We start from the raw sequence: 27,750 nt of genomic DNA, 5'->3' as shown, positions 1-27,750 counted from the left end.
GGAGGCAAAGGGTGGTCACCAGATACTATAAGACACATGAAGAAAATCTCAGAGAGCTTTTTTTAGTCCAAATATCAACATAAATATACTAAAAAATTCAAGAGAATTTTTTAAATTCAGGGCGGCACGGTGGCTCAGTGGTTAGCGCTGCAGCCTTGCAGCGCTGGGGTCCTGGGTTCGAATCCCACCAAGGACAACATCTGCAAGGAGTTTGTATGTTCTCCCCGTGTTTGCGTGGGTTTCCTCCGGGCACTCCGGTTTCCTCCCACATTCTAAAGACATACTAATAGGGAATTTAGATTGTGAGCCCCATGGGGGACAGCGATGATAATGTGTGTAAACTGTAAAGCGCTGCGGAATATGTTAGCGCTATATAAAAATAAAGATTATTATTATTATTATTTAAAGACAAATATAAGTAAAAATTACAAATTGTCTTTATTTGAAAATGATATAACAAAAACATAAATACAAGTAAGAAAACAATTATTAAACATACTGTAGAACAGGCGGGCAGCAATATAACCATATAAGCAATGGAGGGCGCAAATTAGAAATAGATGCAGACATGTCAGGCATACAATTGATGAGCAGCATTCACAAGTAAATAAAGTGCATAGTGCAACCATTGTAGATCAAAAATATATCATTGCACGGCCAGAGATGTCAGCATCAATAGTAAGGGCAGAGGAGAGCAGCAATTATTTCAATGCATTACATACAGTGCTGATCAATCAAATAATGTCCCACATAATGTGCCTTTTTAGTAGTGGAGCGAAAGTGCAAATCAACACATAAACGTCTATCATTACCCCAATAATTACCTCATTCTATTCTTACCCATGCCAGAGCCCAACCAGAGCACGAGTGCCCCGACGCGCGTTTCGCTGTGGCTTCCTCGGGGGGCAGTTCACGGTCACCAGATACTGATGATGGAGGTGACGGGCAGTCACCAGATACTGATGATGAAGGCCATGGGTAGTCACCAGGTATTGATGATGGAGGCAACGGGTGGTCACCAGATACTGATGATGGAGGTGATGGGCAGTCACTTGATAATGATGTGATTTACCTGGCAACATCTTTGGGGGTGATTCATGGAAGGAGACCCACAGAGTTAATTATTGATTGGAAAAGTCAAGGAGAGAATCCTGGAGGACAAAGAGGCCCCTGACTACACATCCGGCTGCTGGGATAGAAGCTGAGGCAATCACCCTCCCGCCACGATGTACCAGATTTCCATCACCTTCCTGGGGTCATAGTGCAATAATTGCAGCTGCAGGTCTTGGCACGGCCACAGCAGCAATGCACGCGGCAGTGTGATAGACGGCTGCACATATAGGATCTAATGGGGCCAGAAAACTGGTGTCAGATCCTGCAAGGACCAGGAGCCAAGGTGCAGTGATGATTGGGAGGCTCTGCATCGTCTTCATGACCTACAGTGCAGAGAGTGTGCGCTACACACTAAACCTCTCTGTAAACTTTCCTATTTTTGGTTTCACGGGTTGTGCCCTGTAACCCCAATAATAAAATCCCATATAAAGCCTCAAGGCTTCTGCCTGGACATCCTATCACTAGTGGTAGCCCCCAAATGTGTGTGCACCCCTCTATTCACTCTTTGCTAATGTTTAGGCTGAGACAATTCCTGATATGCTCCTATTATAGTGATGAGGTTACATTAAGCTGCGATCCCACTAATATTCGGGCTCTGTTCTCTCCAGGATCATTGCTACAGGGGTGCACCCTGGATCTGGCACTGGAGGAGGCTCAAAGACCCCGCAGATACGTGGTAGATGGGGTCTTTATATATTGGAGTAATGTAAACTGTGAATGGATCCCAATATGAGGAGCAAAGGAAAGGGTCAAATTTATCAACGAAGAAATGTGTTCAGTAATGGCGCCAAGGATGACGGATTTCTGGGGCTTGTCGTGCAGACTGGTTATGACCCTATATATGGTCGATGGCGACCACTGAGTATAGTGAGGATGGGAGTAACGATACAATGTATCATTACAAGATACAATAAACGAGACCTGGAACTGATCACTGAGCGCCCAATGGAAAAAGTCCCACAAACTCCTGAAGTCCCCGTTAGATACAACGTATGATGTCTCCCATAATGACCTTCGTCACTGTGCGGTGGACGATGTGTCCAGTAACGGATCAATGTTTCCAATCTCGGGGTCATTATGTTTTATCCCGGTGATTCGTTTCCAGACTGTGGCAGTATTGGCACAATGGTCGGTAATGACGGCCACTTGTGGCTCGCCGCCGCGCACTTCACCTTCGCAGTCTCCATTCGTTGTAAGGATTAGGGTAAAGAGCTGTCTGTTAATTAAAACCAGAGCGATCTATCTCTGTCCTCCATCCTCCTCTCCCCAGGACACTGCCGCTACCTGTCACTCTCAGGTTTTTCTTATTTCATTATCTTTATGAGCAGAAATTCCCTTCAGCGAGCCGCGGATATTGATCCTGAGCGAGGATCCTGTCTTACAAACGACTTTAACCTGTTGGCGGCTGATGGGCGATGGGACGCTGGATCCTTGAGTCTTCGGCCCAATGATGGAGGGGTTAATTCTGCTCGGCCTAAAATTTAGTTGGTAATACACTTTTTCTTTTTTTTTTTTTTTTTAAGTGAAGGGTCTAATCCCGCAGAGACGCCATCACCTCACTCCGTGACCTACAAAGACAAGGAGAGGGAATTCATTAATATCCAGCCTACCTAGAGGAATGACAGGCCATGTAATTACTGAACGACGGAGAGAGGTTAATGGCAAGCAGGAATTCATAGATATAAACGAGAATGCAGAAATCCCACCGTTCTGTATAGGAAAGTGACAGATGGAAAAGATCCGAGGCTCCGGTGCTAGTTAACACCAATCAGCAGGAAAAGAGGAATGAATGAGCTCAAGCCTGCAGCCGCCGGGGGGCAAAAAGGCAGGAACAGACCCCTGACGTCTGCATGGAGGGCTGCTCCTCTCTGACTCTGAGGGGTCTTGTTTGCTGCAAGTCTGCAAATATGGGCACTGCTATGGGTCTAGTGCTAACTATAAGGCTAGCACAGGGCAGTACTACTGGGGCTGCTATGAGTCCAGGTACTACAGTCGCATGTAAAAGTTTGGGTACCCCGGGTCAAAATTGTTGTTATTGTGAACAGTTAAGCAAGTTGAAGATGAAATTATCTAAAAGGCCTAAAGTTACAGAAGACACATTTCCTTTGTATTTTAGGAAAAAAAAAAAAATTAATCTTTTACATTTTAAAAACTACAGAAAGGAAAATGGACCGAAAAGATTGTGCACCTTTGGAGATTTGTGTGCTCAGATAACTTCTGACCAAGGTAAGACCGTAATTATCCTGTTAGGGTTACGGCTTGTTCACTATCATCGTTAGGAAAGGCCAGGTGATGCAAATTTCCAGCTTTATAAGAACCTCTAACGTTCTGCCAAAACCCAGCAGCCATGGGTTCTTCTAAGCAGCTGCCGAGCACTCTGAAAATAAAAATTGTGGAGGCCCATAAAGCAGAAGAAGGCAATAAGAAGCTAGCCCCACATGGCGGTGTCTGCGAGCTCTTTGCGATTCATGCATTCTTCAAGCTGGTATGGAATTGACACGTTTATATAAAAGCACCAGAAATCTGTGAGACTGACGCATAATACGAGGATGGTATTCACAAGGGTTTACATAGGACTGCGCGTAGAACAGGTTCATTATCTTGAGCTTGATGAAACGTCATCTCCAGATCATCAGCATCATCTCCGCCAGGTCTGTGCTCGGCGTGCTGCAGGTACACAGTACAGGACTTGGCAATATTTAAATCCAGGGACATTTTTAGGGACAAATATTGTCAGGAAATCAAGGACAGTCGGTGCTGACAAGAGTCTGCAGATCAGAGGAAGCATCTGCTGCAAGTGCTGAACGCAGGAATTCATTATTCAGTGCAAATCTGGGCGATGAGTCCCCACAGAGCCGGAGAACGAAAGGTAGGTGAGCGGCTCCTGGTAGACAAGGCGAGAAGAACACAGGAAGACATAAAACTCATCCACAGATAAGAAGTAATTACTAATATGAGCTGCGAGTAGGGAGAAGGCCCTGAACGGGCCAAGGTATGTATCACACAACATGCGGTATAATGATCTGTGTGTGGGGAAATCAGACAGTCCATATATTCAATAATACTGCCACTATGTGCAAGAATATAACTACTATAATACTGCTCCTATGTACAAGAATATAACTACTATATTACTGCTCCTATGTACAAGAATATAACTACTATAATACTGTCCCCTATGTACAAGAATATAACTACTATAATACTGCCCCTATATACAATATAACTACTATAATACTGCCCCTATGTACAATATAACTACTATAATACTGCCCCTATGTACAAGAATATAACTACTATAATACTGCCCCTATGTACAAGAATATAACTGCTATAATACTGCCCCCTATGTATAAGAATATAACTACTATAATACTGCCCCTATGTACAAGAATATAACTGCTATAATACTGCCCCCTATGTACAAGTATATAACTACTATAATACTACCCCTATGTACAAGAATATAACTGCTATAATACTGCCCCCTATGTACAAGAATATAACTAGTATAATACTGCCCCCTATGTACAAGAATATAACTACTATAATACTGCCCCCTATGTACAAGAATATAACTACTATAATACTCCCCCCTATGTACAAGAATATAACTACTATAATACTGCCCCCTATGTACAAGAATATAACTACTATAATACTGCCCCCTATGTACAAGAATATAACTACTATAATACTGCCCCTATGTACAAGAATATAACTACTATAATACTGCCCCTATGTACAAGAATATAACTGCTATAATACTGCCCCCTATGTATAAGAATATAACTACTATAATACTGCCCCTATGTACAAGAATATAACTGCTATAATACTGCCCCCTATGTACAAGTATATAACTACTATAATACTACCCCTATGTACAAGAATATAACTGCTATAATACTGCCCCCTATGTACAAGAATATAACTACTATAATACTGCCCCCTATGTACAAGAATATAACTACTATAATACTGCCCCCTATGTACAAGAATATAACTACTATAATACTGCCCCCTATGTACAAGAATATAACTACTATAATACTGCCCCCTATGTACAAGAATATAACTACTATAATACTGCTCCTATGTACAAGAATATAACTACTATAATACTTTCCTGGTAGTGATAGTATACACATTCTTCTTGTGCAGACCTTTGTCATTCTCCTCTCTCCTTGCAGCTTCATCTTCAGTAACCAGTGGTGTTTCCTCCATACTGATTCTCTCCTTTTTAAATTCGTATTTATTAATCATTATTTTGCAGATCAGACCCCGTCCCGGCACTCGGGGGGTGCGTGCTGGTTACATGGAGTGACTCCCATCATATTGACATGAGTTGTTATAGGGCCCCAGGCAGACGTCGTACACGTATAAATATTACGTCTGGTGAATCGTCTCATTTGTGGCTCAGATCTTCGCTGTGGATTCTATTTCCGGCATCAACTAATAAGTGTATAATGTGTGTGACTGATGCCTGTTCCGCGCCTCCCGCTTTTAGTGCTCAGTCCTATATATCTCCCTAATAAAGGCAGGGCAGTAACTTAGTGTCCCAAAAGAGTGACAACCCTAATGTGGAAATGTACTTAAGTTGTTGTCAGTTTCTTCCCTGCAGATATTAAGCGTTGCTTTCAGGGGGTGACAGAGAGGCCAGGAAAAAAGATGGAAAAGCTGTCCTGACTGTTATGTCTCTGCTACAATGTATCGGTGAAGGGACTGTGCTATCACTTGTGCTAGTTCAGCTGACTGGTTACAATGTAGCAACGGTGGCTCAGTGGTTAGCACTGCAGCGCTGGGGTCCTGGGTCCGAATCCCACCAAGGACAACATCTGCAAGGAGTTTGTATGTTCTCCCCGTGTTTGTGTGGGTTTCCTCTGGGTTCTCCGGTTTCCTCCCACATTCCAAAGACATACTGATAGGGAATTTAGATTGTGAGCCTCAATGGGGACAGCAATGACAATGTGTACAAACTGTAAAGCGCTGCGGAATATGTGGGCACTATATAGAAAATAAAGATTATTATTATTATTAGCAATGCCCTTATAAGAAACTAAGCAGAGACTCTAATGTCTGAGCCTAACAGAAATGTTTCCATTCACTGACAGTGAGCAGAGATATTCACCCTTTATGCAATGTTTTCAACATATAAAGCCTTCTCCAACATTGTAAGTATATTGTATTGTCCGAAGGCCTCAATATAAAATAAAAAGCCCTCTCAATTGCAAATTCTTAGTATTTTGTGTATAAATCTCCTATGTAGTTCTGTGTATCTCCATGGTAACAGACGACAAGCAAGTCCTGTGTAGTCTGGTGCTGTGGACGCCCTTATTTCTATCACTCACTTACCAAATAGATGTCAGTAAAAAGTAAGTGACAGATAAATGGAAGTCTAATAGCCATGGCACGGAGTTTGCAGGATTGGTTGGAGGCCCTTTTCCATAGAGACTCATTGCTGTGCCCAGGAGTTGTAAACACGCGGCTTTAGAGGTTTTCTAGAGAGACAAATTTCCAAAGATGATACAGTTTTCATATTAGATGGTTTGGCTGGAAAAAAATGCTTGAGACGCTGGACTGAGGACCCGGATCATCAAGCATTTGTCAGCAGAATTTTGGTATAAAAACCGCAGGAAATGTTGCTAGATTTTGCAACTTAAGTTTTTTTTTCACCAGTACTGAACAATTTTTTTGAAAAAAAATAGTCTGAACTTGGTCAGAGATAAACGGTGTGGCAAATTTATAATCATTTACACAATAAAATTGGTGCAAATTACCACAGAAATGAATGCCAGACGCCATCTGACATGCATTTCTACCAGCTGTGCAGGGCAGTAGATGGATGTTCCAGTTTCAACAGACACCTCTTACAGAAGCACTGCTCCTGCTCCTCCTCCTGTTCCTTCTGCTCCTGCTCCTGCTCCTTCTGCTCCTGCTCCTCCTCCTGTTCCTTCTGCTCCTGCTCCTCCTCCTGTTCCTTCTGCTCCTGCTCCTCCTCCTGTTCCTTCTGCTCCTGCTCCTGTTCCTTCTGCTCCTGCTCCTCCTCCTGTTCCTTCTGCTCCTGCTCCTCCTCCTGTTCCTTCTGCTCCTGCTCCTCCTCCTGTTCCTTCTGCTCCTGCTCCTCCTCCTGTTCCTTCTGCTCCTGTTCCTTCCCTCCTCCTTTTCCTTCTCCTCCTCTTCCTGTTCCTTCTCCTCCTGTTCCTCCCCCTCTTCCTGTTCCTTCTCCTCCTCGCCAAGTTTTTATCCTCTTAATATATTGCAGTCATATTATACAGCACTGTGCACTTACAATTGCTCATTTTCCCCTTCTGCCCAGCTAATATTTCTCTTTCTATTAAGTCTATGACATCAGTGATTAATAACCGAGGAGCTGAATCCTTCTAATGCCGGGTTCACATTAGCGTATGTGTGCGCAGCGTATACCTGCATACCGATCCGCATGCGTCTGGCACACATATATTTAACATTGTGTACATAGCGACATGCGGATGTGTACGCATGCGTTATTTCACGGTGTGCGGCGAACGCAACATGTTGCATTTTTTGAGGTGTCAATTTAGAGCGGACATACGCATGCGGATGAGTGCATCAAAACAACGCATTACTGTCTGTGACAATGCATTGCTGCACAAGGACATGCGTACGCATGTGTTCTTCACACTAATCATGTCCAGGAAATGATTTCACCATCTGCAAAATTCATGCAAACGCATGCACACGCAGCTTTTTTGTGTGTCATGCGTAAGCTGATGCGGATAAAAAAATCGCAGCGTAACCATGCATTCGAATGCGTTTTGGCATGCGTTTGCACATGCAGATGATACGCTGCACAGAGAGACGCTTATGTGAACGTAGCCTAAGCTCTATGTAGAAACAGGAGGTCAATTTTCCCTGTATGACTCATGAGAAACTGCAAAGTCCCTGGCCAGGGGGAGGGGGAGCAGGTGGGTCTGTTTCTACACAGAGCACAGAAAAGAGAATAATTAACTGGGTAGAAAGGCAAAATGAGCAATTGTAAGTGCACAGTGCCGTGTAATAGGATGACTGCTATATATTAAGACGGTAACATTTTTCTGGAAGTGCTTCTTTAATATAATTGGCTCAGTTCCTCCAGAGCTTTGCACGCCAGTTTTAATTAATTATGGCCTTAGCCTTTAAAGATGTCGGCTTTAATCCCAAAACAGCGCCATACTTGTGCGCAGGTTGGGGTTGGTACTACAGCTCACCCTTCATTGAGGCTGAGCTGCCATTCTAGACATGACTTACGGACACGTCTGGTGCTGTTTCTGGAAGGAAGCTTCCATGGTTTTTAAAGGGAATAGTAAATGTGATTTTAGTTGCATGGAGTCTGGTTAATGAGTAAGAATCAGCCAGGCTCGAAACACATCAGCCTGGATCCTGTAAAGTTAGAGGTGCTGGATACCCCCCCTTATTCATGGACAGTGATTAATAGGACTCTAGTTCTGTGTAAACAGAGGAGGAACCCTCCGAATTATCTCCTCTGGCGGTAGAAGGAACCACGTTGTGGTCCACAGCAGTTGTGTAGCTGGCCCGAGCCGCAGATACATTGCTGGAACACAGAGGATTCTTCTATTTATTGATGGAATGTGCCATATTAGAAACAAAGAAAAGATGGAAGAACTTTTCTGTCTCCTTTAACTTAAGTACAGAAATGTGTGGACTCAGGTGAGATGCCGCCATCTCCTGCCACCTCTGAACGTTCTGCTGATCTGATGATGAGTCGGCGTCACCTTTCCTGGAATGTCGCACCTCGACGCGACACGTGCCGCATCAGGTGTATTTATACTCAGCGCCATTTATCTAACGGTATAAACCATACATCACTTATCATGGATAAATACTAATCTGTTTCATCTGCGCGACCTGAGATGTGAAATTCCTTCTCCCTCCAAACCAGGATTAAGAAAACGGCTATTTGGAGCGTTTTCCTCGCGCTCCGCCGATCACACGAGAGCTTTCATTTACACTCCTTGTTTGCTTTTCCTCTTCACTTGTATTTTATCTGATTTTTTTTCTCCTCCAGTTATAATTCTCCAAAGTAATTGATACACAGAAAAGGAAGCGAAGAATTAACTCCTTCCTCATTGTTGCATGTTTGTAACACAAAATGTAACAAAATGTCAACACACGGATTATGATGAGAACATAACTGCTCCCCTACTAATGATAATCTCCCCACAGAAGGCAATAAAGCCGTGATATAGAGAAATGCATTTCTTGGACTCTATTGACTTGATAGGGGTGAAATGGAAATCCATAGTTTATCTAGTCATTCTTTATTATTTGCAATCATTCATACCCAACGTTACTGAACCAGAGAAAACCAAGGGGCAACTAGATGAGAGATCTGAGTGCACAGTATCCGGAGGCTGCAGGAAAAGCCCCCAGGGAGCATCACCAGAGACAACTTGGTGCGGGATGGGAGACAATATGTGGTGGCAGTCATAGTTTCGGAATAGTATGGGGCGCAGTTGCTTTTACACTATGACAATATGACAATATGGATGTTGGATACAGTAACTTTCCCTGTTCCATGTGACTGCTCAGGTTCAATGAAGCATGTTAGAAAGGTCTAAATCCAAACTAGTTGCATGTGCAAATATGGAAGGGGGCACATACTTTTTCATTCCACTCCCCATATATCATGGCCAGTTAAACGCTCCCTCTTAAATTATTGTAATCCACAGAGAATTTGTCACTTGCATTTAAGTTTGTCTTTTCAATTGGCCTCATTTGTCCACAGAAAAGGGAGACTACATTGATTTTCTGCCCTTCAGGGGGTAAGAGGAGAATGGGGGAACATTCTGCTCTTGGGTGGGATAAATCATTACACTGTAAAGCGACCAGATCATTTTTACTGTTCTGCATGATGTAACCCCCTCCCCACTTCTCATATCAAACTCCCGTGGGGTACGGGGGACCCCAATTATCACGTGGCACGCGGAGATGTAAGAGCTTTACCCATCTCCTTTCTGATGACTGTGCGGAGTCTTTCCAATCCATTAAGGGCTTAATCTCCAGCGGGGCACGGCTTACTGTAAATATTACATGGAGTGGATACACAGACTCTCATCTCAGTCTGGAAGCTCCATTAATGTTTCATGAGAGCATTGGTTTAATTTTGCATTAATAAATGCACCCCCCATCCTTCATCCTATAGTGTTGTTATTAGAAGTGTAACTACATGATCAATGTGAAACTTTAGCACAAATATGGAAGTTGTTAGAATTGTTTAGACAAAAACTATTAGATACATTTTCACAATCTATTCTATTATTTCTAAACACAGTTTTTCAGTGATTACTTTGTATCCGTGTTCATACTGCACCCACACACAAAGGATACACCATTTGAAAGGTAAACTTGCCCCCTTCAGCAAGAAAATAGTCCAACAAACCACACATCCCCGATTTGACCACAAAATACAGTTTAAAGATTAATTTTAATAAACCTGCAGTAAGGAAAAATGACCTGCAGGTGGCACCATAGTACCCCAGAGCACACTACCACAAGACATCACAAACAAATGCAAACATTTGCCTTGAGGGATTTCCAGTTTGCGGATCTGCTTGCCCAGCCTATTTTAGCCAAATTGGAGGATTGCACACATCACTGCAGGTGAGGCACATATGCAAACACATTTCTAAACATGCACTGCCTATTGAATTGCACACTTGCTCCATTCAAACTCCACCCACACAAACAAATGATACACCATTTGAAAGGTCAAATTACCTGCAGGTGGCAGCACACTACCTCAAAGCACACTACCACAAAGCTGCTTACAGACATCACAAACAAATCCAAACATTTGCCTTGAGGTCTTTGCAGCTTGCTCAAGTGCTTGCCCAGCCTATTTCAGGCACATTGGAGGATTGCACGCTTCACTGCAGGAGAGTCACATATGCAAACACATTTGTATACATACACTGCTTTTTTAGTGATTACTTCGCCCCACACACACACAATACACTATTTCAAAGGTAAACTTGCTCCCTTCAGCAAAAAAAGAACCAAAAAAAACACACATCCACGATTTTATCACTAAATACAGTTTAATCATTCATTTTCATAAACCTGCAGAAAGACACAATGACCTGCAGGTGGCACCTCAACCAGAAAACATTTTTTGGCCTCTACTTATCAAACCAATTTACTATATTACCAATCTACATATAAATACCTGTCTGTGTTTATCAGCTCATGAAATACATTTACATTTGACCAGCTTCCTTTTTCTGAAATTGCCTGCGCCCCGACGACCAATGTGCGAAAATTTCACACGGTCCAAGCTAGTCCACTATAAATACAAAGACCCCAAAGTACAGACCCCTGTATGCAAAGACCACAAAGTACAGACCTGTATTACAAAGACCCCAAGGTACAGACCTCTATATACAAAGATCACAAAGTACAGACCTCTATATACAAAGATCACAAAGTACAGACCTCTATATACAAAGATCACAAAGTACAGACCTCTATATACAAAGATCACAAAGTACAGACTTTAATATACAAAAACCCAAAAGTACAGACCCCTGTATATAAAGACCCCAAAATAGAAACCATTACAGAGACCCCAATGTACAGACATCTATATGTACAGAAACCACCAAGTAGCAACCTCGATATATACAGAGACCCCAAAGTACAGCCCTCTATATACAAAGACCACAAAGTACAGACCCCTGCATACAAAGACCTCATAATAGAGATCATTATAGAGACTCCAATGTACAGAATCTATATGTACAGAAACCCCCAAGTAGAGACCTCTATATGTACCGAGACCCAAAGTACAGACCTCTATATATACAGAGACTGCAAAGTAGAGACCTATATATAGAAAGACCCCCCCAAAAAAAGAGACCTCTATATGTACAGAGACCCCCAAGTAGAGACCTCTATATATAGAGACCCCAAAGTACAGACCTCTATATACAAAGACCACAAAGCACAGATCTCTATATACAAAGACCCCAAAGTACAGACCCCTGCATACAAAGACCCCAAAGTACAGACCTCTACATACAAAGACCACAAAGCACAGATCTCTATATACAAAGATCCCAAAGTACAGACCCCTGCATACAAAGACCCCAAAACAGAGATCATTATAGAGACCCCAATTTACAGAATCTATATGTACAGAGACCCCCAAGTAGAGACCTCTATATGTACAGAGACCCAAAGTACAGACCTCTATATATACAGAGACTGCAAAGTAGAGACCTATATATACAAAGACCCCCCCCAAAAAAGAGATCTCTATATATACAGAGACCATTAAGTACAGACCTCTATATGTAGAGACTCCAAAGTAGAGACCTCTATACAGTATGCTAAGATCCCAAATTCCAGACCTCTATATATACACAGACTCCAAAGTAGAGACCTATATATATACAAAGACCCCCCCAAAAAAGAGACCATTAAGTACAGACCTCTATATGTAGAGACTCACAAGTAGCGACCTCTAAAGATTCCAAAATAGAGACTTCAATATATACCGACACCCAAAAAAGACCTCTATATATACAGAGACCCCCAAATAGAGACCTCTGTATGCAAAGATCCAAAAATAGAGGCTTCTATATATACAAAGACCCCAACGTTGAGCCCTATACAGTGGGTGAAATAAATATTGAACTTGTCACCAATATTCTAAGTAAATCTATTTGTAAAGCTGATATTAACAAGAAATTCTCCCTAGATGTCGGTAACATCCCGTCCAATCCACATATGACAGAAATCACCATAGATGTCCAGAAATTATGTGTAATAGTGAAAAATGACACTGAGAAAAAGTAATGAACATGCTTACTGAAATTTTTTAATGCTTTGTATAAAAACCTTTCCTTTGTTGGTGATGAAGCTTCTGGACGCCTGCTGTAAGGAGAAAGTGTTAGGAACGGCGGAACGCACTAAATAAAAATAATAATAAAGTGCGTTCGCCGCTCGGGGTCCACCGTGCAGTAGGTGATATAACCGCTGCTAAGTGGTGGCAGGAGCAATATGGCGGGAATTGCACACAGGGATAAACTTCACCCAGGTGCGCAGAGCAATCTCAGTTAAACTCACAGAGATGCCAAAAGTACAAACACAAATAACTGAGCCTGTTGTAGTCACAGTACTCAGTAAAAAACGCACACACGGTATACGGTCACAGGAGTAGCCCAAGACGGCGGCACTATGTCCGTCTAGACCTACTGTGTGCGCAGCGTCGCAACTGCAAACGCAAAGGAGACTGCTATTGCAGCGCGGCGTGGACACTGCCGCTAAACGACAAAGGCAAGGCGCAGGCGCAATGTTGGACGCTAGCAGCTGTGGAAGTTGCCGCAGAGGAGCGCTGGCACTGATTCTAACTCAGTCCTTATCCACATGCGTAATATCAGAGGGAAGGGGTTTCAAATGGGTCAGTCACCAGAATCATGCATCCGTCTTCACACACACAGCAGCAAGTAGGTCTATACTAGCGCATGGCGGAATAGCCATACGCGCCTTTTATAGCAGCCGGGACCTTCTGCACGCTTCCAGATCTCTGAGGTGGACCAATGAGAACTGGAGCGGGACCTGAGCACATGACTCCCGATCTCCAATGGGAGATCGTCCCATGAGCATGCTCAGTAAGAGGACAGAAGGACTTAGCCTCAGGAGAGATTTGCTGCAAGGCAATCTCCTCTGCAGTGGAATAATAGGAGGAGAGTGCAGAATGTGAGGATCTGGATCCCTGCGGAGTAAACGCAGAAATCAGACTCCTAACATTACCCCGGCATACAGGCCGTGGAGGGTGAGTGCATTACCAGGGTCGGGACAAAGGGTAGGCTAGAGCGCCCCTCCTGCCTACCTGAGTGGGGCGCACTTTGAAAAAAAATGCTGAATGTCTGCGGACATCCAACATTTTCCTGTGACTGCAGACATTCAGCATAGTGACTGCTGATGTGCAGGCACGAAGCTGAACGATTTCAATCACTGATACCACTCACCCCTCTCTGCTGCGCCCCGGCAGTCGCTCCCTCCCTGCACTCAACTGCATTTGTGTCTGTCAGATGCGGATACAATTTTTGTGTGTGCCACTCGGGACAGGAGCAGAGGAGCTGTAATCTCCCCTGCTCCACCGGGATCTCCTTCAAGATGCAGAATCATCATCACTGCATGAATAGAGCACCAGATCTCTCTGTATATAAGGACCCCAATGTAGAGATCTCTCTGTATATAAGGACCCCGATGTAGAGATCTCTCTGTATATAAGGACCCCGATGTAGAGATCTCTCTGTATATAAGGACCCCAATGTAGAGATCTCTCTGTATATAAGGACCCCAATGTAGAGATCTCTCTGTATATAAGGACCCCAATGTAGAGATCTCTCTGTATATAAGGACCCCAATGTAGAGATCTCTCTGTATATAAGGACCCCGATGTAGAGATCTCTCTGTATATAAGGACCCCGATGTAGAGATCTCTCTGTATATAAGGACCCTGATGTAGAGATCTCTCTGTATATAAGGACCCCGATGTAGAGATCTCTCTGTATATAAGGACCCCAATGTAGAGATCTCTCTGTATATAAGGACCCCGATGTAGAGATCTCTCTGTATATAAGGACCCCGATGTAGAGATCTCTCTGTATATAAGGACCCCGATGTAGAGATCTCTCTGTATATAAGGACCCTGATGTAGAGACCCCTGTGTTAATGTTCTGGGTGAGGACAGTCATGCAGCCGTCTTGATCACTGATCCGGCTTTGTACTATATGTCGTCATTTTTGTACAATTCTTACCAATTCCAGGACAAAGAGGCCAGCGAGCGGTTTGGGATCAGAAGTTGGTCCCTTTCACTTCTAATTCTGGTGCCATTTAATCCTACCAGGCGCGATCTAGGCCAGAAATCCTGATCTGTGAGCGCAGTTTCCATAAACCCGTAACTCGCACAGTTCGTTTCTGCTTTCCTGTAAGAAATCTGCATAACACAGTTTGAGGCTAATTAGATGCGGTGCAGACATATTGCTGCGAGTTGTCCTGAGCTGCACAGAGACCTCTATGTGCTGCGCGCTGAGCGCCGCGCTGCGACCACTGACTGCGGCGTTATTCTGTAATAACTTATTGATCAGGCCTATTTCACACGTTACAAACTCCGGATCATCTATCTCCCCGGCAGGCGTCCTGTCTACAGTCTCTACAGCCCCGGAATATATGTGTTCTGATTGTTAGATGAGAAAATGTAATGGGAAAGTAATGTATTAAAAAAGTCCAATATAATCAATAACTGATCCCGTCATCTGTAATCAGAGAACAGCGCCCCCTCTGGACAAATAATCATAAAAAATATGCGAAGTGTAGAAATCTCTCTACTCTGTGACTCTCCTCTGTCCGGCTCCTTCAGGTGGGAACTAATGATGTCGTCAGTGTTTGGGCAGTGATGTCACACAATATGTGCTGCGCACCCGGCCGAGCAGACAAAGCTTTACCTCGTGTTATCAATATATGGGCTGGGATCCAGTTTACTGACAGTATATGGGCTGGGATCCACTTCCCTTATAGAGTACGGGCTGGGATCCACTATTTGAGTGATGGTATACGGGCTGGGATCCACTTCACTAACCGTATACGGGCTGACATTCGTTTTGCTGACATAAACAGGCAGATATCCACTTTACAGACACTGCACGGCCTAGGATCCATTTCACTGATGGGATCCACTTCACTGACTCCATATGGGCTGAGATTCACTTCATTAAAAATATACTACAGACTGGGATCTACTTCACTGACAGTGTACGGATTGTGACAGTATACAAGCTGGGATCCACTTCACTGATGGTATATGGGCTAGGATCCACTTCACTGACAATATACAGGATGAGATCCACTTAATTGTCAGAATATGGGATGGGATCTATTCCACTGACAGTATACATACTGGGATCCACTCCAGTGACTGCAAGCTGTGATCCACTTCACTGAGAGTAAATGAGCGGGGATCCACTCCACTGACAGTAGATAGGATGGAATCCACTTCACTGACAGTATACAGGCTAGAATCCACTTCACTGATGGTATCCAGGCTGGGATTCACTTCACTTTCAGTATACGAGATACACTTAATTGACAGATTATGGAATGGGATCTACTCAACTGACAGTATATGGGCTGAGATCCACTTCACTGACAGTATATGGGCTGAAATTCACTTCCCTGCCAGTATAGTGGTGGATATCCACTTCACTGACAGTATATGGGTTGGAATACAATTCAATGACAGTATACGAGCTCGGATCCACTTCAGTGACAGTATACGGGCTGGGATCCACTTCACTGACAGTATATGGGTTGGAATACAATTCAATGACAGTATACGAGCTGGGATCCACTTCAGTGACAGTATACGGGCTGGGATCCACTTCAGTGACAGTATACGGGCTGGGATCCACTTCAGTGACAGTATACAGGTTGGAATCCACTTCAGTGACAGTATATGAGCTGAGATCCACTTCACTGACAGTATATGGGCTGAGATCCACTTCCCTGCCAGTATAGGGGTGGAGATCCACTTCACTGATAGTATATGGGTTGGAATACATTTCAATGACAGTATACCGGCTGGGATCCACTTCAGTGACAGTATACGGGCTGGGATCCACTTCAGTGACAGTATAAGGGTTGGAATCCACTTCACTGACAGTATCCGGACTGTCATTTTCTACAATATATCCTCATCAGTCTGCTTTGAGCATTTTACAGCCGCATGGAAAAAGTGGACCAGACGAGTCACATCTGCATAATGTGGCCGTAACCGGCTCCTTGTGTTTGCATCCATTATTCTGGTCTGTAAAATGGATCAAAGTAATGCATGCTGAGATTCTTCCATGCGCGGCATTGGTCTGTGTTGAATATTGACCACGTGCCGTGGGTCCATGTGATCTGTGTGCGGTTCATGGCACAGGTGTCCAGCAGCACATGGACCCATTATATACTCATGTGAATGAGCCCTTGAGGAGTTGTCTACGGTTCTTATATCCAGAACCGCGCAGCTCCCTACCGTCCGGCTTCCTGTTTGCGCTTGTTCAGATTGACAGTCCAGGCCAATATCATGGCTGAGCCGCCAGCCTGAAATGTGATCTCTTCAATGCTGCTAGCACAGAAAGCTTTGCATTTGCAAGATAGGAGCATTGCAGGGGCACAGAGTCTGGTCAGTTCCAGTGATCCAGTTAGCTTAACAGCGAGCCAGATCCAGCCAAGTTCAGAGCAAGCCATATCCAGCAATCCAGCTAGCTTAAGAGCGAGCCAGACCCAGTGATCCAGCCAGCTTCAGAGTGAGTCAGATTCAGTGATCCAGCCAGCTTTAGAGTGAGCCAGATCCAGTGATCCAGCCAGCTTCAGAGGAAGCCAGATCCAGCGATCCAACCAGCTTCAGATCGAGCTAGATCCTGTGATCCAACCAGCTTCAGAGCGAGCCAAATCCAGCAATCCAGGCAGTTTTAGAGCGAGCCAGATCCAGTGATCCAGTCAGCTTTAGAGTGAGCTAGAACCGGTGATCCAGCATGCTTCAGAGTGAGCCAGATCCAGCAATCCAGCCAGCTTCAGAGTGATCGCCCGGAAGAAGAAACGTTGAAACACGCGTTGGGGTGGGAGACGTGGCAATTCCTGACTTTCCACTGAGATTAAAAATTAATATGCACCTTTCTTCCATTTGGCTTTCTTATGCTGCTAGTTCAGGCTGTAACTAAGTTTACATGCACAGAGGCGCTGCCGGTTACTGACCGTGGGAACGTACCCTTAGTCTCCCCCTTATTACCTGTTCGGTGCATATCTTTTGACTGTACAAAGGCACTTTTTGCCTGTATAAAATACCATCTATTTATTTATTATCAAAAGGTGTACATAGACATTTTTAGCTTGCAATGTCCAGCAAAACTCATATGTGTCTTACTATGGAACCATTTAGGTTTGGTCAACTTTTATATAATCAATAATCAAGTTATTAGCCGTTTTTGCTAGGTCATTGAATCTGACATGAGAAATCCTTTTATTGATTTGATTTTTTGAATGTTTTTTTTTTAAATAAAATTATTGATTATTATACACTTTCCTTTTCCCTTTCTTCTGCTGTGAGGGTGTGTTTAATACATTGTGATATGGAGTGTGACCTTGGTTGTGAAGGTTATTTATGGACTAATATAATATGTATGTACCTTTAGGGTATGTGCACACGTTGCGGGTTCATGTGCGGATTTTTCCGCATGGAATCTGCAGAATCCACAGGTAAAATGACCGGCGTTTTACCTGCGGATTTACTGCGGATTTTCTGCGGATTGGTCCTGCGTTTTTAGACCTGCAGATTCCTATAATGGAATGGGTGTAAAAACGCTGCGGAATCCACACAAAGATGCTGAGGAAAATAAACCGCTGCGTTTCCACGTGGAATTTTCCCTAGCATGTGCACAGTGGTTTTTGTTTTCCATAGGATAACATGGTACTGTACATCCCATGGAAAACTGCTGTGGATCCGCAGGGCCAAATCTGCTGCGGATCCGCAGACGAATCCGCAATATGTGCACATCCCTTAGAGCGAGCCAGATCCAGTGATCCAGCCAGCTTCAGAGCGAGCCAGATCCAGAAATCCAGCCAGCATTAGAGCGAACCAGATCCAGTGATACAACCAGGTTCAAGGCAAGCCAGATCCAGCGATCCAGCCAGCTTCAGAAAGAGCCAGATCCAGTGATTCGGCCAGTTTCAGGGCGAGCCAGATCCAGTGATCCAGCCAGCTTCAGAGTGAGCCAGACCCAGCCAGCTCCAGAGCAAGCCAGATCCAGTGATCCAGCCAGCTTCAGAGCAAGCCAGATCCATCCAGCTTCAGAGCAAGCCAGATCCAGTGATCCAGTCAGCTTTAAAGGAAGCCAGATCCAGCAATCTAGCTAGCTTCAGAATGAGGCAGATCCAGTGATTCAGTCAGCTTCAGAGAAAGCCAGATCCAGGGATCCAGTCAGCTTCAGAGCAAGCCAGATCCAGTGATCCAGCCAGCTTCAGAGCAAGCCAGATCCATCCATCTTCAGAGCAAGCCAGATCCAGTGATCCAGTCATCTTTAAAACAAGCCAGATCCAGCAACCTAGCTAGCTTCAGAATGAGTCAGATCCAATGATTCAGTCAGCTTCAGAGAAAGCCAGATCCAGGGATCCAGTCAGCTTCAGAGCAAGCCAGATCCAGCAATCCACCTAGCTTCAGAGTACGCCAGATCCAGCGATCCAGTCAGCTTCAGAGCGAGCCAGATCCAGAAATCCAGTCAGCTTCAGAGCAAGCCAGATCCAACAATCCAGCTAGCCTCAGAGTATGCCAGATTCAGCAATCCAGTCAGCTTCAGAATGAGCCAGATCCAACAATCCAGCTAGCTTCAGAGTACGCCAGATCCAGTGATCCAGTCAGCTTCAGAGCGACCCTTCCAGGATGTACAGGAAGTCGTTTACAAGCATGAGTTCCATGCATTGGAGACCTGCCACTTCCAAGGTGGCCAGTAAGCTTGGTAATGAACAGTAAACTATAGAGCTAAAAATCCCTCCATTCTTGATAACGGAGAGAATTTTTAATAAGAGGTAAATTCAATAATAATAATAATAAATTTAATTTCTATAGCGCCGACATATTCCGCAGCACTTTACATTTCAGAGGGGATTTGTACAGACAATAGACATTACAGCATAACAATAATCACATAGATCATAACAGATACCAAGAGGAGTGAGGGCCCTGCTCGCAAGCTTACAGTCTATGAGGAAAGAGGTAGACACGAAAGGTGGGTGGTAACAGTTGCCCTGATTGTATGGACCAGTCATAATGTTAAGTGTGTAACAGTACAGACACAGAGGGCTAATGGATGCATAGAGCATGTGGGAACATGATGCGGGGAACCTGGTTATGGTAAAAAAAAACTTTTGGCTCTGCCACACAGGGATAGATTAGGTTAATGTGTTGAGGCGGTAGGCCAGTCTGAATAAATGCGTTTTCAGGGCACGCTTAAAATTGTGGGGATTGGGGACTAATCGTATTGACCTGGGAAGTGCATTCCAAAGAATTGGCACAGCACGAGTAAAGTCTTGGAGACGGGAGTGGGAGGTTCTGATTATTGAGGATCCTAACCTCAGGTCATCAGCAGAATGGAGGGCGCGGGTAGGGTGGTATACTGAAACAAGGGAGGAGATGTAGGGTGGTGCTGAGCCATGGAGGGCTTTGTGGGTGAGGGTAATAAGTTTATACTGAATTCTGGAGTGGATGGATAGCCAGTGTAATGACTGGCACAAGGTAGAGGTATCGGTGTAATGATTGGCGAGGAATATGATCCTGGCTGCAGCATTCAAGACAGATTGGAGGGAGGAGAGTTTGGTAAGAGGGAGACCGATTAGAAGAGAGTTACAATAGTCCAGACGAGAATGAATAAGAGAAACAGTAAGAGTTTTTGCAGAGTCAAAAGTAAGAAAAGGTTGAATTCTAGAAATGTTTTTGAGGTGCAGATAACAAGAGCGAGACAGTGATCGAATGTGGGGGACAAAGGAAAGCTCGGAGTCAAGTATGACCCCAAGACAGCGGGCATGTTGCTGGGGAGTAATAGTGGAACCACACACGGAAATGGCAATGTCGGGTATAGGTACATTAGTAGAGGGAGGAAACACAAGGAGTTCAGTCTTTGACAGGTTCAGTTTCAGATATAGTGAGGACATGATGTTAGACACAGCGTTTAGACAATCGCCGGTGTTTTCTAGAAAGGCTGGCGTGATGTCAGGAGAAGAAGCGTATAATTGGGTGTCATCAGCATAGAGATGGTACTGGAAACCAAATCTACTGATTGTTTGACCAATAGGGGCAGTGTACAAGGAGAAGAGGAGGGGGCCTAGAACCGATCCTTGAGGAACCCCAACAGTAAGGGGAAGGTGAGAGGAGGAGGAACCGGCAAAAGATACAGTAAAGGAGCGGTCAGAGAGATAGGAGGAGAACCAGGAGAGAACGGTGTCCTTGAGGCCAATGGAGCGGAGCATAGTGAGGAGGAGCTGATGATCCACAGTGTCGAATGCTGCAGAGAGATCCAGGAGAATTAGCATGGAGTATTGACCATTAGATTTAGCTGTTAGTAGATCATTAGAGACTTTAGTGAGGGCAGTTTCAGTAGAGTGTAAAGAGCGGAAACTGGATTGGAGAGGGTCGAGAAGAGAGTTATCAAAGAGATAGCGGATAAGACGGGAGTGGACCAGGCGTTCCAGGAGTTTAGAGATGAACGGAAGATTAGAGACAGGTCTATAGTTAGCGGCACAGTTTTGGTCGAGGGATGGTTTTTTAAGTAGTGGATGTATGATGGCATGCTTAAATGAGGAGGGAAAGATACCAGAAGAGAGAGAGAGGTTAAATATTTTAGTTAGGTGAGGGGTGACAGCAAGGGAAAGGGACTGGAGGAGATGTGACGGAAATGGGTCACTAGTGCAAGTGATTGGGCGAGAAGATGCAAGGAGCCTGCTTACTTCTTCTTCTGTGACTGGTTCAAAATCAGAGAGTGAGCTAGATGCAGTGGGGGAGGGAGGACAGTGCATGGTATGAGGGGATTGGGAGATAATTTCCTGTCAGATCTGGTCAATTGTTTCTTTGACGTAATTGGCCAGATTGTCAGCTCGGCGCTCAGTGGTTGGGGCCTGTACTCTTGGGTTGAGCAGGGAATGAAAAGTGTCAAAGAGACGTTTCGGGTTATTGGACAGTGACGTGATGAGGGTGTTGAAATAGGTTTGTTTGGAGAGGTGAAGGGCAGTGTTGTATGTTCGAAGCATCTATAATAATAAATGCCCTAAGCAGCTTCCGGTTGTAACAATTTCCGTCCAGTTGTAACCGGTGACGTCACCGCACACCTCTTTCCATGTTAACCCTCAACACACACACTCCTCTCACCTTTCACCATCTCCACTCACTCTTTCACTCCACATACGACCCCTTCTCTCACTCTGTCTCTCATACTCACGCCGTCATCGCCGCTGATCCACGATCCCCGACATCTTCTTCCGCCGGCGCCATCCTGGATCCAGACGTCCTCCACGCCGGCGACATGTTCTTGCGGCGACGCCATTTTGGATCGGCAAAATCCCGCGATAGTCAAGATGGCATCGCCGCAAGAACATGTCGCCGGCGTGGAGGACGTCGGGATCCAAAATGGCGTCGGCGAAAACTCGCGAGATTTCGCCGACGCCATTTTGGATCCCGACGTCCTCCACGCCGGCGACATGTTCCTGCGGCGACGCTATTTTGGATCGGCGAAATCCCGCGATACTCAAGATGGCGTCGCCGCAAGAACATGTCGCCGGTGAGGACGACGTCGGGATCCAAAATGGCGTCGGCGAAAACTCGCGTGATTTCGCCGACGCCATTTTGGATCCCGACGTTGTCCACGTCGGCGTCAAGTTCTTCCGGCGACGCCATCTTTAGTATCGTGGGATTTCACGATACTCAAGATGGCGTCGCCGCAAGAACATGTCGCCGGCGTGGACAACGTCTAGATCCAGGATGGCGCCGGCGGAAGAAGATGTCGGGAATCGTGGAGCAGCGGCGATGACGGCGTGAGTATGAGAGACGGAGTGAGAGAAGGGGTCGTATGTGGAGTGAAAGAGTGAGTGGAGATGGTGAAAGGTGAGAGGAGTGTGTGTGTTGAGGGTTAACATGGAAAGAGGTGTGATGCTATCGCATCCTCCTGATGCGATAGCATCGGGCCTTAATCTAGTAAACTTATAATGGATGAAATCTTCGTGTAGATTGGATTTTCTCCACAGAAGTTCGGCGCACCTGGAGCACCGCTGCAGGAAACGTGTTTGCAGGGTGTGCCAGGGTTGTCGCCGTCTGCGTTGTGGTGTTCTATTTATAGGGGGTGCAAATTCATCCAGGGCACTTTGAAGTGTTTCATTGTAATGCTTCAGTGCAGAATCAGGACATGAGAGGGAGGAGATAGGGGCCAATGAAGACTGCAAGTCCTTCATAGGTTTCTGGGTGTTAATGGCCTGTATGTTTCTATAAGTCTGGACAGTGGGGGTGACCTGAGCAGCCTGGCAGTTCTTGATAGAGAATGAAAGAAGATTGTGGTCAGAGCGCGGGAGAGGGGAGTTTGCAAAATCATCCACTGCACAAAGCCGAGAGAAGACCAAGTCGAGGGAGTTTCCGTCTTCATGCGTTGGAGAATTAGTAAGCTGCGAAAGGCCAAATGAGGAGGTTAGAGATAAAAGGTGAGTAGCAGATGGGGAGAGGGGAAGAGCAATGGGGATGTTGAAATCTCCCATGATGAGGGTAGGGATGTCACAGGAGAGAAAATGTGGAAGCCAAGTGGCAAAATGATCCAGGAACTGATGGGAGGGGCCGGGAGGACGATACACCACCGCCACTCGCATGGAGAAGGGGGTGTAGAGTCTGACGGCATGGACCTCAAAAGAAGGAAAGACAAGTGAGGATACTTGAGGGATAAGCTGAAAGGTACATTTTGATGATAGGAGCAGACCAACGCCTCCACCTGCTCTATTGTCTGATCTTGGGGTATGAGAGAAGTGTAGCCCCCCGTATGAAAGAGCAGCAGCAGCGGTAGTGTCTGACTGCTGGATCCAGGTTTCAGTAAGAGACAGGAGGTTAAGAGAATTTGAAAGGAAAAATTCATGAGTGAAGGAGAGTTTGTTACACACTGAGCAAGAATTCCAAAGTGCACAATTAAGAGAGACAGATGGCATGCAGGGAATATTATTAAGATTAGAGGGGTTTCTGAGTGTAGCAGTTTGGGATGCTTCTTTATGAATCCACTTTGCTGCAATGTAACCCTTTTAGCCCGAGTTGATACATTGTATCGGCATATTTCTGTTAGTAATCCCACTGAGCACAGAAATATGGGGATGATTTTTATTCGGCACAATTTGGGTACTTCTAACACTTTTAGAAAATGACCTGGGCTCCTGTAGTCTTCTCCATCCCGAAGGGTCAGAAGTAGAAATGTTGTGCAATCTCAGCGCTGTGCATCATGATCTCAGGAAAACTTTAGGATTGTTCTCTTCTAGTCGCACAGATCTCAGTAGAGGAACGACTTATAACAAAGTCCTGGAATCAGGGACTTTGAAAGTCTTTTCCATGCGGGTGTATGAGCCTGGAGCAGAACAGACGGGTGAGTAATCTCACAGTTTTAGATCACACAGGGTGGGATCACAGCAATGTCCCCCGACACGATGGAATACTACAACAGCAGTGTCCTCAGATGTATTCTTCAGGGAGGCAAGTGGGTAATGGACAGAAGACTCCTTTTGAAGGTTTTAGTGCTGTGGAATCAGAGCAGAACTGGTTAATGGCCACTTTGGTAGATTAAAGGATTTGGGGGGAAGCCATTAGGATAGTCCCTACTTCCAGAAGGAAATAGCCACCAACGAGCATCACTACGTGGCTCTGCATCCTCATGTGCAAGAAAATCCATATGCAAAGTATATTGACACGTAGTTTCTAACTACTTAATATTAGAAATTTCTGCAAAATGCTGTAATATTACTGGCCACCTGCTTTAGAAGCTGTGAGTCAATGGAGGGGTCTCCCATTTACAATCCTAAATCTATCAACCTGAACGGCTACAAAGAGCAGTACTTGATGTGGAGGATCTGGAATATCCATGCATTACAAAACTGACCATTGATGCTAATAGTAACTGTGTAATTCTTCATTTTTTTCGCTGAAGAAAAATGAAACATTTGATACCAGAATGACCCAGATCAGCTGATCATTAGGGAACCAAAAGATGAATACAGTTGTGTTCAAAAGTTTACAGACCCCGGCAGAATTTTTGCTTTCTTGGCCTTTTTTCAGATAATATGAATGATAACTCCAAACCTTTCTCTCCACTCATGGTTAGTGGTTGGGTGAAGCCATTTATTGTCAGACTACTGTGTTTTCTCTCTTTAAATCATAATGACAACCCAAAACATCCAAATGACCCTGATCAAAAGTTCACATACCCCATTTCTTAATGCCGTGTATTTCCCCCTCTAACATCACTGACAGCTTGAAGTCTTTTGTGGTAGTTGTGGATGAGGTTTTTTATTTTCTCAGATGGTAAAGCTGCCCACTCTTCTTGGCAAAAAGCCTCCAGTTCCTGTAAATTCCTGGGCTGTCTAGCATGAACTGTACACTTGAGATCTCCCCAGAGTGGCTCAATGATTTTAAGGTCAGGAGGTTGAGATGGCCACTCCAGAACCTTCACTTTGTTCTGCTGTAGCCAATGACAGGTCAACTGGGCCTTGTGTTTTGGATCGTTGTCATGTTGGAACGTCCAAGTATGTCCCATGCGCAGCTTCCAGGCTGATTATTGCAAATTTGCCTCCAGTATTTGCTGATAATGTGCTGCATTCATCTTTGCTTTAACTGTGACCAAGTTTCCTGTGCATTTGTGGCTCACACATTCCCAAAACATCAGTGATCCACCTCCATGCTTTACAGTAGGAATGGTGTTCCTTTCAGCATAGACCTTGCTGACCTCTCACCAAATGTAACATTTATGGTTGTGGCCAAAAAATTCAATTTTGACCTCATCAATCAAAATTACCTTGTTCCGGAAGTTTTGAGGCTTGTCTCTATGCTGTTTTGCGTATTGTAGGCAAGATACTTTATGGCATTTGCGCAGTAATGGCTTTCTTCTGGTGACTCGACCATGCAGCCCATTTTTCTTTAAGTGCCTCCTTATTGAGCATCTTGAAACAGCCACACCGCTAGTTTTCAGAGTCCAGTATTTCAGCTGATGTTATTTGAGAGTTTTTCTTTGCATCCCGAACAATTTTCCTGGCAGTTGTGGATGACATTTTTGTTTGAAAACTGCTGACTGGCATTATCAATTCCTTGAATATCTTTTTGTATCCCTTTCCTGTTTTATACAGTTCAACTACCTTTTCCCGCAGATCCGTTGACAATTCTTTTGCTTTCCCCATGACTCACAATCCAGAAATGTCAGTGGCTGGATGAAAGATGCAAGAGTCTGTCTGGATCCCAGAAACTCACTCAGCTTTTATGCACACACACTGATTACAAGCAAACAGGTCACAGGTGAGGAGGTTACCTTTATTAGCCATTCAAACCCATTTGTGTCAACTGGTATGTGAACTTTTGATCAGGGTCATTTGGATGTTTTGGGTTGTCATTATGATTTAAAAAGAGAAAACACAGTAGTTTGACAATAAATGGCTTCACCCAACCACTAACCATGAGTGGAGAAAAAGTTTTGGTGTTATCATTCATATTCTCTGAAAAAAGGCTAAGAAAGCAGAAATTCTGCCGGGGTATGTAAACTTTTGAGCACAACTGTATCCTAATGCTCCTAAAAGGGATTGCCCTAAGCACAGACTTCCTCAAGTTGTCTCCATAACAATCTTTCATAACCACTTACTTTAACATTTTGTACGTTATTTATTTTTCATATTATTTATTTTACTTATTATTTATATATTATTTTCATTTTGCTTGTGTATTTTAATTTTTATTTATTGTATTTTTTTTATTTTACTTTTTTATACTATTATTTATTTTACTTATTTATTTACTATTTACATTTTATTTAATTTTTAATATTTTTATTTTACTTATTTTATTTATTTTTTCTTATTTCGTTTTACTTATTTTATCATATTATTTATTTTACTTATATATTTATTATTTACACTTTATATTTAATATTTTATATATTTTTATTTTACTTATTTTTTCTTATTTTGTTTTACTTATTTTATTTGATTTATTTATTTTATTTAAAATATAATTTATTTTATTTTTATTTTATTTGTTTCTTATTTTAGACTATTACTTGTTTATTGTTATTTTACTTATTATTTATTATTTTTATTGTATTTATTTTATTGTTTAATTTTATATTACTTATTGAATTTATTATTTTTTCTCATTTTACTTTGAACCTCGGATGTTCAGATTTTATATTTTGCACATTTGCCGGTTGCAGATCGAAGCCTGTTATGTCCCAGAACAGCGTTTAAAGTATTAATGAGCAAAACTGGTGCAAGAAATTCTGCAGCTCCGGGCTGATTATTAGAGAGATACAAAGAAGAGAGAGACAGAGGAGCGACGACCGCCTCAAAGCTATGAATCAATGAGCATTTACAATATAAGTCACTGACATGCAGCCTGCGTTTCAAATCTGATTAAAATCAACCAAGACAAGCTTTGATATTCTGTTCCTGAAGATCCTGGTAAGAAGGAGCAACACATTTCATCATTAATCGTTCCACTGCCCAACATCCACCCTGTGATTCTAGAAGGAGATCCCCACTCAGTGAATGGATTGGACTGAGTTGGATGAATATGGTAAAAAAAAAAAAAAAAAAAAAAAAAGAGAAAGATACAAATATCATTCACTATATTCCCAATCTGGAAAGCAAAGGAACAAATGTATAAATGTTAAAGTGGATTTACTCCTTGTAGATCACTGTACTCCTCAGGGGTGGGGCAACTGACAAAGCAGGGGCGGAGTAAGCAACTATTCATTCGCAACAGTAGTTGTTCTCATCCTTGAATGAAACATTGTTGCCAGTTTGTGAACACTTTCCATGCTATCTTTGCTGTAAGGAGATATT

General features: G+C 43.7%; 1 long non-coding RNA gene across 1 annotated transcript; it reads right to left on the bottom strand.

Annotated features, from left to right (window-relative positions):
- Nucleotides 1-419: 419 nt before the first annotated feature.
- LOC141077492 (uncharacterized) lies at nt 420-4,444 on the bottom strand. Its single transcript, XR_012227576.1, has 2 exons — nt 3,302-4,444; nt 420-2,681 (listed from the first exon to the last, which is right to left on the bottom strand). It is a non-coding gene; the product is annotated as an uncharacterized lncRNA (long non-coding RNA).
- Between the last annotated feature and the right edge of the window lie 23,306 nt (nt 4,445-27,750).

Source organism: Dendrobates tinctorius, unplaced genomic scaffold (assembly GCF_039654945.1).
Source record: "Dendrobates tinctorius isolate UK_male_01 unplaced genomic scaffold, ASM3965494v1 ptg000455l, whole genome shotgun sequence".
Lineage (NCBI taxonomy): Eukaryota > Metazoa > Chordata > Amphibia > Anura > Dendrobatidae > Dendrobates > Dendrobates tinctorius.
This window is presented reverse-complemented; position numbering and strand designations above follow the sequence as displayed.